This window comes from Leucopleurus acutus (genome assembly GCF_964270905.1).
Source record: "Leucopleurus acutus genome assembly, chromosome: 17".
Taxonomy (NCBI): Eukaryota; Metazoa; Chordata; class Mammalia; order Artiodactyla; family Delphinidae; genus Leucopleurus; species Leucopleurus acutus.
The window spans coordinates 12,219,490-12,225,703 of NC_139159.1; positions in this window are offsets into that span (position 1 = coordinate 12,219,490).

A 6,214-nucleotide genomic window follows, 5' to 3' on the forward strand; every position below is an offset into this window, starting at 1 on the left:
CTATATCAACATCAGTAGCCTTAAAATGATAACATGATAATGATAGTTACCATTTATTAAATGCTTACTATGTGCCAGGTGGGTTAGTGAGCACTTTACATACATTATCCCGATCTTTCTGTCAACTCTGAGTTAGGTGGCCTTCCCCATTTAATAGACATGGCTTTAAGGTAGTTAAATGATTATTCTGAAGGCACCTAACCCATATGGGTGTCAGCCTCCAATGCCTGTGTTATATCTACTCCTTCATACAAGAATATTCAGAACACGGAGAAGAACCAAGGCTAGTAAATAGTTTTCATATCAAATGCTAAGCATAATTGATTGGCACAGGCTGCCTAGAGTGCTGTGTGGAGCTAGGATCTGAGATAAAGGAGTGCAGTGATCAATTGGTAATGCCTGCCTGTGGAGCAGATTAGTGGGATGTGCCTCACATATTTGTCATCTGTGGCCTCAACTCTGCCCCCAGAAGGCTTGTTTTCTAATTCAGAAGCTTAAATTAATCCAACCCACTTAACAAAACCAGTGACTCCATGGTGAATTTTAGTCTAAGACCAGGTTGGAAATTGCCATTTTTTGGTTACAAGGAAGACCTGGGCCACATCACTGGTCTCAGACTCAACTGTTATTCACATGCTGCTGCTCCGTGACCACATGTTGCTTTTTGATCTCTAAATTACCTGCTTCCACATCTCCAGGTGAAATGTAAGAAGGCATGGGGGATAAGGGGCCTGGGCTTCCGGGCTTTCACCTTGCTGACCTCTGCTCTTCAACCATTGTTTTAGACTCCGAACACCCAATCCTCCCATCAGAACATGACTTGGAGATTTGGGCATCAAGTGCTCTTTCAATGAAGGTCCCAATGGACTGTGTAATCATCTTACAGTGTATGGGTGAAGGGGCCCGGAACAAAGGTAGGGAGAAAACAGGTAATTTACACTGGACCTATCGGAGTATCCTATGACTATTTATTTTAACTTATTTACTTTATAACTGATGTCCTCTATTTGTATGTGGCAGCTGGAGATCTATGTAGGCTGGAACTTATTTATTTTTAATTTAAAAATTTCATGATGAAGTGTTTGCCTTGTATAGAACATTTTCATTGGCCAGTTCAAATAAAAATAAAGTCTGCTTTGTTTGTGACATTAATAAATCAGCACAAGAGTATGCCTGGGGCTCCTTCCTTGAATGAGAGAAGGCTTTCACAAAGGGAAAGAATTATGCATCTGTACCTCATTGCTCCTTTACCTAAATGAAAAGGATTGTGAGAAAGAACCCAGCATGTTCTTTCCATCCTAAGGCAATGTCTGGTTTTGATATTACGGGCCCTGCCCAGCAGTCAGCACCGGAGCCACTTCTGTTGAGGTCTGGCCTGGCCTGACCTGTGCTCTCAGGGTTCACCCTCCTCCCTGGGATGCTGCCCTCAGTCCCCACCACAAACCCCAGGGGGCTCAGTGACCATCCCTCTGTGCCCACCTCACGGTCAGCCTGTCTGGAGACTGCCCCCGTGACTCACATCACAGCCACTTGCCAAAGGACGCCAAGGCTGGCTGCAGATGGCTGTCCGGGAATGAAGGAGCCTGGAGTCCTCTTGAGCCAGAGGCAACAGGAATTCCAAGACATTTAGGGTAACAAAGTCACCTCTGTTAGGACCAAGTCCAGTCACATATTCCAGTGCTTACTGGATGCTCTCTGTGGCAGGCCTCCACCCTGCCCCTAGATCAGGCAGATGTGCAGTGGGTAGGGAGAGCAGCGACAGCCGGAGCCCGATTTGAAAAGGTATCACGTGACACGTTGTCTCTAAGTTGGCAGAGACCTAGGGACATGCAAGGAAAAGCACAGACGAAAAGACAACTCCCCTAAGGATTACAGTTCCATTTAGTTTTCAATTTCTTATAGGAATGTCAGCCTCTGTTGAGAGGTTTGTGGTGAAGGCGTTGCCACGGTGCAGAGGGACAGAGATCTCAGGGGGCTGTCACTTTGGATGTGGGACAAGACTCATACCTATGAATGTCCTTTGTTGGGAGAGGCATGTGCTGCCCAGGGAGTGGAACTGACCTACAGAAAGACCTGATGTGTGACTCCATCACTGACAGGGCAGCTGGGTCTGTGCCCCTTGTTGGGCCTGTGGAGAGACAAGTACGGAGGCTCATACCGCCTCACCCATAGGCCCTCCTTCCACCCCTTGTGTTCCTGGAAACCTCGTAAGTCCCAAGCCCTGGGCTGGCCCCTAGGAACACAGGTTGCCATGAGGATAAACTCCCTTCCCCTGGAGCCAAACAGCCAGGGCTTTGCCTGTTGGCCTAAGAGGTGCCTGTGCTTTTCCAGGAAGGACAGGGGGATCTGGATCCAGCCCCAAGTAGGGAGGGCTACCTGGAATTCCGGGCAAGTGCTGACCCACGTTTTGGACTCGATCCGCAGAAGAACAAGTTGAATTTCCTACTCTTTGACCACCTGGGTCCCAGAATTCTTCAGGGAGAAGCTCCACTTAACACCAGCCAGCTTTTGCTCACAGACTCCACGGAGCTCAGGGTTTTGGGGGGGAGAGGAGGTGGCGAGGACATCAGGAGTGCAGCAGCAGCCCCCGATGAACAAGACACAGCTACTTCTAAAATCAAACGCCATAGCCAGTCCTCCAAGGGATCACATACTCTGGGCGACCACGTTCAGATACAGGGCAAGAAGCAAAGCAAACGATGGAAATGGTTTCTTTGTTTCACTCAGGACTGGCTCTGGCCGCACTAAAACTGCAGCATGTTCTGTTTCTCAGTGTCTGCCCACCCCACCCCTGCCATCTTCCCAGTCTGCATAAGCACACACATCATCTTTCTGTCCCTGTCCCCCCTTTCCCTCCCCCTGCTCCTTGCCCTCTGGTGGGGCCTGAGCCCTCCCGGTGTCCTCTGCCCACCCAGGGCTCCGACCTCCTTTATCCCACGAAGGGCCTCCCATCTTGGGTACCCCATGCTCTGAACTTCTCCAACTGCCAGAAACACTCACTGGCCATGAAAGCTTGAGAAGCTGTTGAACCTCATGGAGACTCAGTTTCCACAGTAGTTAAAAAGAAAATGTGGTATCTTCCTCCGAATGTCCTGGAAAAAATGCAACGAAATGTGGGCGTGAACATGCAGCCAGTACGCAGCAGTACAGCAGTACGGCAGTGCGCGTGGGAAAGTGTGGCTGTGCTCCCACGCTAGCTGGTAAAGGTCAACGTCCAGAGCTCCCTGAAGCACCACCCACCCAGCCCCGGTTACCCAGGCCCTCCCCGGGACCCTTGCAGACCGCCGCCCCCTGGACCAGCTGCTGGGGGTAACGCCCAGCTCTAGGGTGCAGGGGCTCCAGGGCCCACTCAGCGCCAGGGCCAGCGTTGGTTCTCATGGGTCGTTTGCCCAGGCAACACCAGTTGTTAAATATCTGTGCTTGCCTCCTGGAGACAATGTGTTTGAATGTGCCTGTCTTGTAAGTTGAGGCATAGAAGGCATGATCGTAAGGGGGGCTAAGGTATGGAGGGGGAACCCTTTGAACCCTATCAGTCATTTGTGCCTTAGAGTAGGTGAACGAAGGAAAGGAGAAGAGGGTTTCTTAGGGCCCAGGAGGTAAGGTGAAAGGAGGAGGTGAAATGCTGAGGCAGGGAGGGAAGAAAGGGCCTGGAAAGGAGAAGCAAATTCAGGCGACTTTCTCCACTTTGTCTAGAGACCTGTTTCTCACCACCAGTGTTTTAAATTCTTTGGAGTCGAAGTACGATAGGCCCGGAAAACACACGTCCTCCAGGAAGAAGAAAGGAAGTGGCCAGCACAGGTGGTACTGCAGGGGCCCACTTGCCAGCCTGTGCACCATGATCACCTAGGGGCTGGGGATGTGCACCAGGCTCATGGCAGGAATCCTGATTCTAGACCCAGCCACACACTGACTTGCAGTGTATGTGTGTGTGTGTGTGTGTGTGTGTTGTGTGCGTCCTGTTGGTCAAGCTGCTTACATTTCTCTGAGCCTCCACTGCCCCTCCTCTGTGACGCATGGATTCAGTTACCTGCCCAGTGGCCCTCACAGACTGATGAAAGCTCGAAGAGAGCCGGTGCATAGAAGGGCATTATGAGTTATGAATTGCTCTCCCAGCCTATGGTGTTGTGACAATCCGCTCCATTCAGAAAGAAGCAGAGCTGGGGGCGGGGAGAAGTGACTCAGGAAGCTCGGGACAGGAGTGAGGGCTCAGGAGCCAGTCAGCGGCCCGGAACAGAACCGTTCTCAGAGCCTGGAGCCCGACTCCCGGGCTGGGCCCGTCGGCAGCTGGTGGGCTCCAGGCCGGCGGGGCCCCAGGCTACCTGCTGCCCCCACCAACCCACCCTCACCCCCTCCCCAGGCGGCCGCCCACCCGGCCAGGCCAGGGCAAGCCAGGGGCCCTCGGCTCCCAGGCAGGAAGTGGAAGCAGCGACCGCTCCTTCGGCTTCGCCGACATTCAAGCGGCCCTCTGGCTCCAGGAGCTGAGCGCTCACTGCCAGATGCCGCCCTGGCCCCTTGCCAACGATTCCCACCAGCAAAACTCCCCCTCAGATGAGACCTACAGCGCACACTGGCTCAGGAGCTCACAGGCCCCGACGAGGCACGCTGGCCCCCATCCCCCCTGCCCCAGCCCTTCTGTTCCAAGGCAGGGAACAGACACCGGTACCCCAGGACTCAAGACCGAAGAAGTACAAGGGCTCGGGGTCTGGAAGCAAGCTGGCCCGCTTGGGCGTAACTAGGCAGGGATTTGATGTTTCACAAACAAACACGGCTCCAAGGCACTCCTGCCGCTTGCTCAGGCCAAGGAAAGCAAGATAGTTACTCAAGGAACAGTGACCTCATCAGGAAAGTACGCCCCCCCAGTCTCTCACACAAACCCCGTATCCCCAAATAACCCAGGGGACTGAGTTTGTCATGAAAAACCCCAGAGAGGCACTGCCGTGTAGACCAAGCAGGTGGCCAGTTTAGAAGCTGGCTGGAAAGCGGGATGGAGACTTTTCCCTGCTGTCTGGAGAAACCATCCTCCCAAGGGAAGGGGTTCCAGCCTCAGGGTCCTGCCCTCTTGCCACACATAAAGAAACCAGAACGAAGCTGAGGCTCTTTGTCATCTGGGCTCCCTAGGACCCTGGCGGGGCTCTGGGTGTCAGCGTGCTGCCTCGGCAGCCCCTGCGAGCTGGTGCTCCCGTGAAGCCGCTCAGCCTGGTCCTGTTTCACTTCCCCATCTTCTGCTTTGTTCTTCCTCAGGATGTGGTGAGAGGCGGAGATCAGGGAAGGAAGCAGGAAGTAGGAGAAGGGATGCCTGGCTGTTCTTGCTGTTTACCCCCTGCTCCTTCAGCCAGGGGAGAGCAAGGACGGAAAGCCAAGCCCGGCCTTTGAAAACTGGATAAACACACTGCTAGGTGCCTAGAGCTGTGTGCCAGGGGCTACGCAAAGCCACAGGCTAAACCCACACATCTTCCTGGGCCCTCCAGCTGGGGTGCAGGGAACTTCTTTACGTTAAGATAAATGCAGCTATATCAACAAGAGCGAACATTACAGGGTGTTTACCATGCGCCAGACACTGTGCTAAGTGCTTAAAGTGCCTTGGCTCACGTAGCCCTCCAAACAACGCTGTGAGGTAGCTCTTTCTTTCACCCACTCCATTCACCCCTACATAGAGAGAGAGGCTTGTCTGAAGTCACAAAGCCATCGGTGGCAGGCCTGGAGACCTGACTCTGGAGACCACGGAATGTAGACGTCCGATTTGTGCACTGCCCTCAGGAGCCCTACTAGAGGCGATTGCCATTGCTTTCTCCACACAGAGACACTGCCGGCCGGCCCTGACGGGGCACCTACCCGGAGGGGGCAAACTTGACTCAAATATTTCAGTTACGGCTTGAGGCTCTCTTTGGAGGTGTTGTACCAAAACAGCAACAAATTTTACATATAGATAGACAGATGGATAAAGAGATGGAGAGAGAGACATCTTCCTCTTTCCTTCCCTTCCTTTTCTTTCTTAACCAACTTAGTCCTAAAGTTGTCTGGCCTGACAAAGCAAGACAGGCATCCATGCAGGGTAAGAGGGCAGAGCCATAGCGACCCAGAAGCGAGGAGGGCTGGATCCTTTTGAGATAAAGGACGCTACTGGAACAACTGGAGAGACTGGAGCGGAGTGTGCCGATAGATGGCAGTCATGTGTCCATGTTAGTTTCCTGATTGGCTGGTTCTGTTGGGGTTA